This window comes from Mustela putorius, unplaced genomic scaffold, assembly GCF_011764305.1.
Source record: "Mustela putorius furo isolate JIRA1106 unplaced genomic scaffold, ASM1176430v1.1 tig00537295_pilon_pilon_pilon, whole genome shotgun sequence".
In the NCBI taxonomy this organism is placed as follows: domain Eukaryota; kingdom Metazoa; phylum Chordata; class Mammalia; order Carnivora; family Mustelidae; genus Mustela; species Mustela putorius.
In genome coordinates, this window is record NW_025422433.1 from 808,396 (window position 1) to 822,617 (window position 14,222).

Genomic DNA, 14,222 nt, shown 5'->3' on the forward strand with positions numbered 1-14,222 from the left:
ATTATAACCTCACAGAAATCTTTTTTTTTTAAGATTTTATTTATTTGACAGAGAGAGAGAGAGATCACAAGTAGGCAGATAGGCAGGCAGAGAGAGAGGGGGAAGCAGGCTTCCTGAGGAGCAGAGAGCCGGTTGAGGGGCTGGATCCCAGGACCCTGAAATCATGAACCCAGCCGAAGGCAGAGGCTTTGACCCACTGAGCCACTCAGGTGCCCCCTTTTCTTTTTCTTTTCCTTTTTTTCCTCACAGAAATCTTTAAAAGCTGCTAAAACCACCCCAATGTATATGAATTGATGTAAATTTTATAATTAGCTAAAAGAAACAAGTAAATTTGGTGAGCTGGTTTTCCATTAACACATCTACTTTCTGGTTTTAAGGACACAGTGCTAAAATGAAGTGAACAGACATATAAGCATTTGCAAATTTATGATCCAGCTTTTCATTAATTGGTGCTGGACCAGCTGGGAAAAAATGGACCTAGACCCCTATCTCACACCTGTTAAATAACAAAAATTCAACTGACTAAATTTTAAAGATCTTGTTGGCTTTGTTAATCAGCTCGTGAACTGGGCAGCACCCCATCTGGCAAGTAGAGGGTAGCTCCCAAGGACTACAGAAAGGGGAAGGTTTTTAAAGGCAGGACAAGAAGGTCATCAACGGAAAAGAAGGATTATTTCAGGTTCGATCACCTTCATTTGGGGACGAAAAGGTTTAGTAGGCGGATGACTTTTGGGGGATGAAGAGGGCCCATGTGACAGGTTAATGGGCACTGACCAGGAGATTCCCTATTGACTGGTAAAAGCTTGCATTCCTGGGGGCTGAAACTGCAGTCCGGACAGCGACTAACTCTTGTTTCATGACTTGGGGCCTTAACCTAAGTGGTGCCGTTTTAGGATCGTGTTTTTCTTTTTAACATATCAAACACAAAAATGAACTCAAAATGGATGATAGACCTAAGTAGGAAAGGGATAGTAAAACTTCTAGAAGAAAGAGAATATCTGCGTGAACTTGGGGTAGGCAAAAATTTCAAAAACAGCAGTAGTAACCAAAAAGAAAAAAAGCTGATAACGCGGAATTCTTCAAAACTAAGGACTGTTCATCAGAAAAAGATCGTTAGCAAAATTAAAAAGGAAGGGCGCCTGGGTGGCTCAGTGGGTTAAGCCGCTGCCATCGGCTGAGGTCATGATCTCAGGGTCCTGGGATTGAGCCCCACATCAGGCTCTCTGCTCTGTGGGGAGCCTGCTTCCTCCTCTCTGCCTACTTGTGATCTCTGTCTGTCAAATAAGTAAATAAAATCTTTTAAAAAAAAATTAAAAGGGAAGCCATAAATGGGGAAAAATATTTGATATATATCTATAAATATATAAATAAATATATATTTATAGATATATATCAAATATTTATATTTATAGATATATATTTATAGATATTTATATCAAATATTTTTGAGATATATCTATAAATATATATATTTATTTATATATTTATAGATATATATATATCTGGCAAGGGACTCGTGCCAAATACACAAAGCACTCCTGTGAATCAACAAGAAAAAGACAAATACCTTAACTTTTTAGGGCAAGACTTGATCATGCACTTCCCTGAAGAGGCCATTCAAATGCTTGGTAAACCTATGAAAAGAGGCTCAAGACCATTAATTATCAGGGAATTATAAATTAGAACCACAGTGAGTTACTGTTACAAATCGACCTGAATGGCCAAACTTAAAAAAATAAAGCAAATATACCAAATGTTGGTGAGTACATAGATCAATTAAAATTCCCATATATGATGGCTGGAAATGTCAGTTAGTACCATCCCTTTGGACTATTTCCGGCGCTGTCTAAAAAACTGAACATAAGCCATCTTTGATCCATTGATTCTGCTCCTAGAAATGAGTGCATCTGTTCATGTAGAGACAAGTGTGAAATGTTCAGGGAAGTTTTATTCACAGCAGAACAGAATTCTTAAGACAGCACAATACCCATCAGTGGCAAAATGATCAAATAAATCGTGATATATTCACATAGTGAATGCCTACAGCAGCAGAAATAAAAATTGAATTACTGCTATGGATAAGACTATATCTTACAAATGTAATGAGTAAAAAAAAGGGGAAAAAAAGGCCAGGGACCAAAAAGTGTTTATTATATGATTCTATTTATTTATTTTTAGTTTTCTTAAATTTTTGATATATAATTCACACAATTATACTTATTAGTTTCAGGCGTACACATAATGACTCAGTATTTGTACACATTACGAAACGGTCACCACTCTAAGAGGTGACCTTCTTCAGGCCCAGCAGACTCTGGTCCTTCCATGATTTCCTCCTTGCTCTCCAGGATGACACTCCTGCCCCCCAGGGTCACAGTTCCTAACCACATGCTGATTTGCCTGATCATCCAAGGCCACTCATTTTAACTTTCAAACCAGGTAACAAAGTACACCCCAACAAGGGCTCCCTGCGGTGACCCCTTCTCTCTGGGGGGCATCGACTGGTCAGTCAGAAGGCAGGTGCTCTCTGTTCACCTACAGCCTCCGTCAGGGAATGGCCGGAAGGATGGGCCCAGCGGACCCCCCCCCCCCCCCCCGCTGTAGAGCAGTCACACACTGTCATGGACTGAATTGTGTCTCCTCGAAATTCACATGCTGAAACTCTAATCCCCAGTGTGACCCTATTTGGAGACAAGGCGTTTATGGAGGTGGTTAAGATGCAGCGAGGCCATGAGGGTGCAGCGAGTGTCCTGAGAAGAAGACGGGGAGCTCCAGGAGCCAGTGCACAGGGGAAAGGCCCTGAAGGACACACGGGGAGAGTGGCCGCCTGCACGCCAAGGAGAGAGGCCTCAGGAGAAACCGACTCTGCGGACACCTTGATCTGGACTTCTAGTTTCCAGAAAACAAACAGCAAAGAAATTTCTGCATGTGCAAACCACCCAGTCTGGTATTGTCATGGCAGCCAGAGTGGACTAAGACACCTTCTCTGGTGGCTGGTGGCCCCAAGACACCACGGCAGAGGACGTCAGTCCTCCTCAGGCCGGCCCGGCATGGGGGTACCTCTCTCCCCTACTCTGTTCACAGGCCAGCCCAGACTCAAGAGGGTGGAATAGAACCAAACATCTTTTTTTTTTTTTTAAGATTTTATTTATATATTTGAGAGAGACCATGAGCACAGGAAAGGGTAGAGCGAGGGGGAGAGGTAGACTCCCCACTGAGCGGAGAGCCTGGTGTGGGACTCAGGACCTGGGACCAGGACCTGCGCTGAAGGCAGACACTTAACCGACTGAGCCCCCCAGGCATCGCTAGACCTCACATCTTCGTGGCACCGTGTGCACATGGGGAGGAGAGAAGCTGCGGGTGAGCACCCTGGGGGCCGCTGCTGTCCCTTCCCCCACCCGGCCCCCCGAGGTTTGTGAGCTCCAGAGGGGCAGGCCTCTACGCTGGGCTGTTCACCAGGCACTGTGCTCATGTCAGCGTCTATGCAAAATGCTCCGGGGGCTCTCCAGCTGAATGAGGGCTCCTTGGAGGTTCGCCATACACGTCCCTCAACCTTTCCGTATGCTGGGAAAGTTTTATAACATACATTTGGGTTACGATTGGTGCCTTAGTTATATGTCTTCTCTACTTGAATATAGAAACCATAAGGGCAAGGAACATGGCTTTGTTGTGTATCGTTGTACCCCAGGGGCTGTATTATGATGTGTGCTCAAGAAATATGTAATTAACCATGAAAAGAAAGAAATAAAACTAACAAGAAAACAAAACTGAAAAATCCCAAAAAAACTCTAACTTCTCAGGAGCTTGCACAGACTTCTCCCTATTTCAAGAGTCCCTTTTCTTTCTTATGATTATCCTTTTGAATAAAGTCTCTGCTAAGTCCAGATTTGTTTTCATTAAACAAATGTTTCTGGATAAACATTACTTACAAAAGTTAAAATACTTAAGGTTAACTTCTTTTATGCCACAAAAAAATGTCTATACTAAAGAATTTCTGTACAGTGCCAATAAAATGGAAACAGGTAAAACTATGAGTTCCCATCATCTGTCAGCAAATCACAGCAAAATGTAATGCCTTCTATTACACGACTTTGGCTTCTTTTGTTTCTGTATTTTGTCTTTTTTTCCTTTTTATAAACAATAAAGTTTTTTCTAATTAAAAAAAAAAATCCCAAGTGCCTGTACTCAACAAAAATCCCCTAAACCCTTGCAGTCTAGGACAGGTCAAGGGCACCTGGGTGGCTCTGGATAAGCTGCAAAGAATTTGAGCACAAAGAGGGAGAGTTTTAAGTTTTGGCGGAAAAAAGTCTGAGGAGAGAGAATGCCTCAACTTCTTGGCTTGTAACCCTCTGGTCTCTTGCCTAGCTCTCTAAAATCCCTCCCTCTTTATAACCCTTAAATTATCTGTACTGAATAGTGTTCGTAGTAAAATAAAACATATTTTGTAGAAAAATGCAGCCTAGACAGTAGACGTCACTCGTCTCCTCCTCCCAGTTCTTCTGATACATCACACCCATTTTTTAAAACTTTATTTATTTATTTTAGAGAGCGAGCGAGACCAGAGGGTACTAAGGGAGAAGGAGAGAGAATCGCAAGCAGACTCCACACTAATTGATCTCACGGCCCTGAGATCATGACCTGAGCCGAAACCAAGGGTTGGACGCTCAACCCACTGAGCCACCCTGGCGCCCACAATGCATCACACCCTTACAGATTTGGGTTATATTCCTGTATGTATTTTTTTAGTGTGTACATTTGTACATTATTATCTTACAAAAAAATTCATTCTAGGGGCGCCTGGGTGGTTCAGTGGGTTGGTCCTCTGCCTTCAGCTCTGGTCAAGGTCTCGGGGTCCTGGGATGGAGCCTCGCATCGGGCTCTCTTCTCAGCGGGGAGCCTGCTTCCCCCTCTCTCTGCCGGCCTCTCTGCCTGCTTGTGATCTCTGTCTGTCAAATAAACAAACAAACAAACAAATAAATAAACAAATCTTTTTTTTTTAAGATTTATTTATTTATTTGACAGAGAGACAGAGATCACAAGTAGGCAGAGAGGCAGGCAGAGAGAGAGAGGAGGAAGCAGGCTCCCTTCTGAGCAGAGAGCCCGATGCGGAGCTTGATCCCAGGACCCAGAGATCATGACCCGAGCCAAAGGCAGAGGCCCAATCCACTGAGCCACCCAGGTGCCCCAATAAACAAATCTTTTAAGAAAGAGTCATTCTACACAAGGTGCTACAACTTGCTTCTAACAAAACGGAATGTGGTGTACTTTCACATCAGTACTGCATTTTTTAAAAAATTTAATTTCTTTTCAGCATAACAGAATTCATTGTTTTTGCACCACACCCAGTGCTCCATAATACCCGCCACCAGGCTCACTCAACCCTCACCCCCACTCCTCCAAAACCCCTCAGTTTGTTTCTCAGAGTCCATAGTCTCTCATGGTTCACCTCCCCTTCCAATGTCCCTCAACTCCCTTCTCCTCTCCATCTCCCCATGTCTTCCATGGTATTTGTTATGCTCCACAAATAAGTGAAACCATATGATAATTGACTCTCTCTGCTTGACTGATTTCACTCAGCATAATCTCTTCCAGTCCCGTCCATGTTGCTACAAAAGTTGGGGATTCATCCTTTCTGATGGAGGCATCATACTCCATAGTGTATATGGACCACATCTTCCTTATCCATTCGTCTGTTGAAGGGCATCTTGGTTCTTTCCACAGTTTGGCGACAATGGCCATTGCTGCTATGAACATTGGGGTACAGATGACCCTTCTTTTCACTACATCTGTATATTTGGGGTAAATACCCAGTAGTGCAATGGCAGGGTCATAGGGAAGCTCTATGTTTAATTTCTTAAGGAATCTCTAAACTGTTCTCTAAATTGGCTGCACCAACTTGCATTCCCACCAACAGTGTAAGAGGGTTCCCCTTTCTCCACATCCTCTCCAGCACACGTTGTTTCCTGTCTTGCTAATTTTGGCCATTCTAACTGGTGTAAAGTGACATCTTAATATGGTCTAATTTGAATCTCCGTGATGCCTAGTGGTGATGAACATTTTTTCATGTGTCTGATAGTTCTTTCTAGATCCTGGATATCAGCCTTTTGTCTCTACTGTCATTTGCAAATATCTTCTCCCATTCCGTGGGCTGCCTCTTTGTTTTGTTGACTATTTCCTTTGCTGTGCAGAAGCTTTTGATCTTAATGAAGTCCCAAAAGTTCATTTTCGCTTTTGTTTCCTTTGCCTTTAGAGACATATCTTGAAAGAAGTTGCTGTGGCTGATATCGAAGAGGTGTCTACGTATGTTCTCCTCTATGATTCTGATGGATTCCTTTCTGACGTTGAGGTCTTTTATCCATTTCATGTTTATCTTTGTGTACGGTTACATACATTCTTTTTAATGACAGAATCACATTGTAGTGTGTACCATCATTTTTAAACTAACACATTTTTTTTAAAGATTTTATTTATTTGACAGAGAGAAATCACAAGTAGTCAGAGAGGCAGGCAGAGAGAGGGAAGCAGGCTCCCTGCTGAGCAGAGAGCCCGATGCGGGGCTCGATCCCAGGACCCTGAGATCATGACCTGAGCCGAAGGTAGCGGCTTAACCCACTGAGCCACCCAGGCGCCCCTAAACTAACACATTTTTGATGATTTCTTTCTTTGCTCTTTGTTCTTTTTAACTACTTTGGTTCTCCTTGTTTTTCTCACTAGACCCACCCCACCCCCCCAAAAAAATAGTAATAATAAGTAAGTAATAGTAAGTAAACCTGAAAATAGTAGATGGATGATGTCTTATGACAGAAACTTCCAGATGCTGAGGAGTTGAGAGACTGTTATCTCAAAATGAAATACCTCGTTTCTTTTACTGTTAGAAGAAATTTCAGCTTGTTTGTAAATGGACCAATATTTCTCAAAATCAAAAAGGCAATTTCTGAAACAAAACTCATTCCTTTACTCAGGCAAAACCATTTTGACAGGTCAAAATTTAAAGCGGAGTACCCATTTTTCTGTGCAGAAAGGAGTGCCTTACATCCTTGAGAATTCGTCTGTGTCTTTATTTTCTTTTAATTTGCCTTAGATAATGAAGGCATGCATATGGCACAAAATTCAAAAGATACAAAGGGTCCCCCAACATTTCACCCCAATGCAGAAATGTGGAAATGCTTCCAGATTCCTGGGAGTCAATGCCTCCAGATTCCTGGGAGTCTGATCCCTTCTCGGCAGGATTTTAAAACTGTGGACCTGGCAAGCCTCTCACGCCACCCTGTTCTTTGCACCCCTCCCCCTGGCTACCCATCCATCCCTTCCAGATCAGCAAGATGGCAAAGGAAACGAGAGGCTGACAAGGGGCTGTAGGGTTCTTCCCTCAGCCCAGAGCCAAACATCGCAGGAAGACAGCCTTAGGGGGGCGTGTGCAATGCAGGCTGAGTCACGGGGGCCACACGAGCTGTCACGTGTGCCGGGAGGGCCCATGGAATAACGGAAGCCACTGTGCTGGGGGGAATCCCACGTTCTGGAGAAGATGAAGGCCAGACCTGTCATTAGCCAAGGCCCAGTTCCTGACGGCACAAAAACCATGAATGCAAGATGAGAAAACCTTCATAACAAAGGAGAACCATCTCCAGTGCAGTGAAGGTAAGAAGCCTGCTCCTCCATCGCTCATCTTACCCCAGACGGATGAGCATTTCGGGGCAGTGCGCAGAAGGGGACAAAGTAGGGAACCCTACAGGGTTCCCTACTTTTGTGCCGTCAGGAACTGGGCCTTGGCTAATGACAGGTCTGGCCTTCATCTTCTCCAGAACGTGGGATTCCCCCCAGCACAGTGGCTTCCGTTATTCCATGGGCCCTCCCGGCACACGTGACAGCTCGTGTGGCCCCCGTGACTCAGCCTGCGTTGCACACGCCCCCCCCAGGCTCTCTTCCTGCGATGTTTGGCTCTGGGCTGAGGGAAGATGCTGGAAGATGAAGCGGACAAGGACGAGATGCGGAACAGGGCAGGACTGGCTCTGGTCATCTTTCACCTGCTATTTTGAGTGACTTCAGAGAGATGGTGGGGGAGGGAAGAGGCAAAAGAAGGTGTTTCCTAGACACTGAAGTCAGGTCACAGATATTGCTGACTCAGGGCTTGTGACGGAGACTGCTGATACCCACGTTCACCTTCCTCCTTCTTCGCATAGGAGCCCGGGTGTTCCGACCGGTCAGCAGATGTGCTCAGAAAGACTGCCCTTCCCAACGTCCATTCGCAGGGACCAAAGAGGATTTTCAAGACAGTGTGATGATTTGTCCCGCTTTATCGGGGACGATGTGGACGAGGGAGCAGGAGGCAAGTTGAGGACAAAGCCGAAGCTGACACCCTGCGAGCTCCCCCTACCCCCTACTCCTGGGGTGGGACATTCCTCCAGGATCTCCCAGCCCTCTCAAACGCAATGCCTTGCTAGAGGGGAAAACAACCTCCAGTCCACAATGGCGAGGCCTCTGGTATCTTTCTCGGTCCTCTTCAGCACATGAAAGCTCTTTCCAACCCTCCCTTTTCCTTACCTCCCCAACCCCGTAGTCTATAACCAGCCACCCCCACAACCCCAGGCAGCCACTCTTTCTGCCCACAGGCCCAGTCCCCATGCCTTAATAAAGCACAATTTTGCACCAAAGATGCCTCCACAGCTCCTTCTTGGTCATGGGCTCCAGACTCTACCCCGCTGAACCTCACCTGTATTCCAAAACCACATCAATGTGGTATGATGTTAGGGTGTGGCAACAACAGACAAGAAGGATTTCTTAAGATATTTTCAGTACAAGAAATATGGTTTTATTTTAGAGCGTGGGTGACGGGGTCGATCCTGTTCAGTTTAGTGTCCTGGGATGAAGGGTCCAAGGAGGAAGGGGTCAAGAGTGTCAAAGTCCCCAAACCATGAAGACAAAGACTGCAAGGTGCCCTGTGGATTTAGCTAAGACTAGTAGAAATTACCGGTACCCTTAAGGTAGCTGGATTGAGTAGAGGGAGTAGGTAGGAATTCATTTTGAAATTAAATATTGAAGGGGCACCTGGGTGAGCATTTGACTCTTGGTTTTGGCTCAGGTCATGGTCTCAGGGTCATGGGATCAAGTCCCAACTCAGGCTTCATGCTCCGCATAGAATCTGCTTGAGATTCTCTCTTCCTGGCCCTCTGCCCCTCCCCCTGCTTGTGCACATTCTCTCTATATAAAATAAATAAATATTGTATAATAAAATAAAAATTATATATGAAATAAATAAATAAAATGAAACAAAATATTTTATTACTATAATACTTGTATTTTCAATCAAAAGCACAATGAGATACCACCTCACACCAGTCAGAATGGCTAAAACTAACAACTCAGGAGAAACAACAGATGTTGGTGAGGATGTGAACAGGAACCCTCCTACACTGTTGGTGGGAATGCAAGCTGTGCAACCATTCTGGAAAACACTACGGAGGTTCCTCAAGATGTTAAAACTAGAGCTACCCTACGACCCAGCAATTGCACTACTGGGTATTTACCCAAAGATACAAACGTAGTGATCCAAAGGGGCATGTGCACCCGAATGTTCATAGCAGCAATGTCCACAATAGCCAAACTATGGAAAGAACCTAGATGTCCATCAACAGATGAATGGGTAAAGAAGATGTGGTACAGGGTGCCTGGGTTGCTCAGTGGGTTAAAGCCTCTGCCTTCAGCTCAGGTCATGAACCCAGAGTCCTGGGATCGAACCCCACATCGGGCTCTCTGCTCAACGGGGAGCCTGCTTCCCCCTCTCTCTCTGCCTGCCTCTCTGCCTACTTGTGATCTCTGTCTGTCAAATTACTAAATAAAATCTTTAAAAAAAAAAAGATGTGGCACACACAAACACACACGTGCGCGCACGCACATACATAGTAGAGTATCGCTCAACCATCAAAAAATGAAATCCTGCCATTTGCAATGATGTGGATGGAACTAGAGGTTTTATGCTGAGAGAAATGTCAGTCAGAGAAAGACAATTACCATATGATCTCACTCACGTAGAATTTCAGAAGCAAAACAGAGGAGCATAAGGGAAGAGAGGGGAAAATAATACAAGATGAAATCAGAGAAGGGGACAAACCGTAAGAGACTCTTAATCGTAGGAAACCAACAGGATGCTGGAGGAGAGGTGAGTGGCGGTGATGGGGGATGCACGTGATGCAATGAGCACTGGGCTTTATACTGTAAGGGCCTATTTAGCCAGAGCAGCTCCATCCTGAACCTGCACCCCCTCCCCTCAGGGAACTTACTTAGAAACAAGTCCTGGAAACCAGTCCCAGGTAACAAAGCCCAAATACAAGGGTGGGTCAGGCCAGGTGGAGGTATCCAATCAGTGGGGCGCATATTGTCTCCCTAGCTACCAAGGAGTACGGGCCCCACCCTTTGGGCCCGAACTCTGACCAAGGTGATAGGCTAGTTCAAATATCTACTACAGGGTAAACTGTAATTCAATTGGTCACTTATGTGTGATCTAGCAGGACTGTGCAAGTTTCTCTGTGTTACAATCTCATTGGTCACCTGTGCGTGGCCAACCATGTGACCCAACCACATGGCCTTTGCCATTAAAAGCTAGTCTGTAAAGAAGAGAGGAGTTGCCTCTTTGCAAGAGACGTCCCTGGCGGGTCAGTTTGATTCTTGATGCTTGGTGTGAAATAAAGCTTTGCTTGACCGTCGCTGTGTATCAGTCTCACTCCTTTGACCATGGACCCAACAAGATAAGACTGATGAATCAATGACTGCTACCTCTGAAAGTAATAAAAGACTGTATTTTAGTTAATTGAATAGAATTTTAAAAATACGGAAAAAAAATTTTAAAAATAACTATTTTATTAGTTAGGTTTAGTTTTTTGTTGCATATGCAGATAAACCAAATAAGTGGCTTAAACAAGACACTGGTTAGTCCTGCTCACATAGACGAAGTCTGACGCAAGCTGGCTTATTTACCTTTCACTACACCATGCTAATTGGCTCCCAGCGCTCAAGACTGCTTCATGGTCCAGGGCAGCTGCCCAAGTTCCAACCATCCTGTGCACATTCCAGGCTGAGTAAGAAGGAAGGACAGAGGTTATTCCCAGTGTTAGAGCGGACAGTTAGTTTAGCCTCTAACAGGATGCCTGGAGGCCAAAAGGAGGAGGCCACGGCTGGCTATGGGGAAGGTCAGAGGCAGGTCCTGGCAGCATGAGAAGGATCCCACCAGACAGGCCCAAGATGGAGGCGCCACGACAGGAGCATGCTTACCCTTGAGCAAGTGAGGAGGAAAAAACGTCGAATCCCTGCTTCCAAGAAATCCTTGCCCTAGTTACCAACTGTTGGTAGAAGACAGAAGGTGAACCCCACAGGCAGGCGGCTCGCTGGCTGGCACACTCCCTTGCCCTGTTCCTCTCCACCCCTGTAGCCCACTCCATCTCTCTGTTTCTTGCTCTCACATCTTGAGATGGTACTTTCACTGCTTCTTAAAAAGAGTTTATTTATTCATTTGCCAGAGAGACGGAGCACAAGCAGGCAGAGCAGGAGACAGAGGGAGAAGTAGACTTGCTGCTGATCGAGATGCCCGATGCAGGACTCCATGCCAGCACCTGGGATCACGACCTGAGCGAAAGGCAGGTGCTCAGGTACTTTCACTTTAGTAGACTTCCCTGGTTGTGTCATTCATCCACTATGTTGTGTGTCTGTCCTTGAATTCTGTCTCCTGATGAGATCAAGAACCTTTGGTGACGTTTTTGGGACAGGCTGGGTGGAGGCCTCAGGACCTGCGTGACGGACCATAAGCAGCTGGACACGGTTCCGCCGGTAGCGTTGCCTTCATGAGCCCGGCTGAGTGCTGGCCGCAAAGGGCAGTACCTTTGAGCTGAGTATATCGCCATCTGGAATAAAATTAAGGAAGGAGTGGAGATTGGCAATAAAATAGTGAACAGTCCTTTCTATGCTGTATTAAGATTGAAAAGAACTTACTAAAACAAATATGTGTACCAGAAGTCCCAGGCTGGAGGCCAGGAGCTTGACCTCGTCTGCACAGATGATTTTACAATTTTTAGTTTTCAACACTTAAAAGTCAATAGGTTTCATATAAAACTCCAGATTCTGGGAGGCCTGGGCGGCTCACTTGGTTAAGCTTCCAACTTGGTTTCGACTCAGGTTGTGGTCCCAGGGTCCCAGCATCACGCCGGCATCGGTGGCTGCACGCAGCACTGAGTCGGCTTATCCTTCTCCCTCTGCCCCCGCCCCCAGCTCAGGCTCTCCCGGCCCTCTAAAATAAATAAATAAACCTTTAAAAAAAGAAAAACCCTCCAGGTTTCTGCCTTCTCTTGACTGAGAATCTGGCAGTATGCTGGGCCCAGATTCTCAATGGCAATCTGTAGCAAGAGAAGTAGCTGCCTCTGGGGAGGCACATCCATCCTACAGTGAGTCAGTCCTCATCTTTCTCTCTTGGCCCCGGTCTAGACTGCTCATTGCAGTTCCCCTCTGGCTTTTAACCAGCATTTATGTTTGCATCCCGGTCACTTTACAAATAGATAAATAGTAATGATGACTTTCAGTGTGATTAGAGGGACTAGAAATTGAGATCAGAGAGAGTCTGGAGGGGAGTCTCTGTTTCCACTTAAGCATCTGATACCAGTTTCCTTATTTATTTATTTGTTTGTTTGTTTTTTACGATTTTATTTATTTGACAGAGAGAGACACGGTGAGAGAGGGAACACAAGCAGAGGGAATTGGGAGAGGGAGAAGCAGGCTTCTCGCTGAGGAAGGGCCCCGATGAAGGGCTCAGGGCTCGATCCCAAGACCCTGGGATCATGACCTGAGCAAAAGGCAGTCGCTTAATGACTGAGCCACCTAGGCGCCCTATTTATTCTTTTTTAACAGGGGAAAGGGCGAGCACAGTCCCCCACTCCCACAAATTATGTGGTTGAGTTTCCCACATTTGGGGAAATCTCAGGCATCAGCAAGATATTGGACTACATGAAAACCAAAGACACTGCCTAACTTAAACGTAGGCCCGGATGGAGAACGTTGAGAGAGACGTAAGTGTTCTATGCAAGGTAATCAAAGTCCTCCCCCAGAAAATAAGTACTCATAATTTGAGGTTCTATGTGAATGTGGGAGGCTGATTGGAAAGGAGAGAGGTCAGTGTGGTCATTTGTTTAGGCTATCTGCTCAGGAAGGAGCAGGACTGTTGAGCAGGCCTTGCAGAGGACTGTGGTGGCACAGACCAAGCCCCACCAGGCTGGGTTGGGATGATGGCTTCCTCGGAGGGGAGTGAAGGCGTTAGTTCACGCTGGAGGCCAGAAGTGCTAACCCCATGCTCAAGGGTTTGAACAATGGCCTGGAGGCCCAAAAGGAGGCTGTGAAGATTTCTGAGTGAGAAGGGAGAGAATGAAAGGAGCATTTAAGGAGTTTTCTAAGGATGATTCTCACCCTGGAGGTGAGAGGGTTAGACGGAAAGACTTGCAGTAGGGAAATGAGTGGACACGCTCACAGCCAGCCTGCTACCAACTCATCTAAAACACACCTGCAAACTGACGCGTGTTGAAATCATTCCGGTCAAGGTGTAATAATGGAAATGACAGTACCTAGAGGCAAGTTGAGAAATAAAGCAAGGCAAGTCTGTCTGGATTCAATGAAATCAAGAGGATGAGGTCAATACTGAGGAAACAGCAAAGGAGACCCGGAAATGCCAAGGCAGGAACTGTGGGTAAATCTACTGGATCACTGGATCGTACTGGAGTGGGATTGTGGCTCTCCTGCGCTTGGGGAAGGAGCACGAGCGAGCTGGGTCCTATTCAATACCGCACGCACTGTGTATTTTCTACGCTAATGGATGAACACCGGCTGGTTAAAAACCTCAAAGATGTGATGAGGTCTCCCTCCTTGTTGGGCTACAATGCTCATCCCGGTTTCTCAGGAGAAGAGACACCAGTTGGCTCCGGCACAGTGGGAAGAACCCGAACAGGGCTTGTCTGACTCATTCTGTCTTGCAGAGATGTTGCCATCAGGTAATTAACTTTATTTTTCGAAACAAAATTGCGAGGGCCTGCAAGTAGGGATGTTGAATGATGCAACTCAGTTGGCTACTCCCCTCCTCCGGCCTCCCGGGGAGGTCAGGCGTCTCCCCAGCCGCCCCCACATCAAGCCCGCGCTCCGCGGCGCCGAGGCCTGGGCGCCCGGCAGGACACCCAACAAAAGCCTCGGGGTCCAGG

General features: G+C 45.9%; 1 long non-coding RNA gene and 1 other non-coding gene across 2 annotated transcripts; both read right to left on the bottom strand.

The window, feature by feature from the left end:
• Nucleotides 1-10,836: 10,836 nt before the first annotated feature.
• Nucleotides 10,837-14,193, bottom strand: LOC123390255. The gene is made up of 2 exons (XR_006604902.1): nt 11,266-14,193; nt 10,837-11,068 (listed from the first exon to the last, which is right to left on the bottom strand). It is a non-coding gene; the product is annotated as an uncharacterized LOC123390255 (long non-coding RNA).
• Nucleotides 12,886-13,054, bottom strand: LOC123390256. Its single transcript, XR_006604903.1, has one exon. It is a non-coding gene; the product is annotated as a U1 spliceosomal RNA (small nuclear RNA).
• Nucleotides 14,194-14,222: the final 29 nt, after the last annotated feature.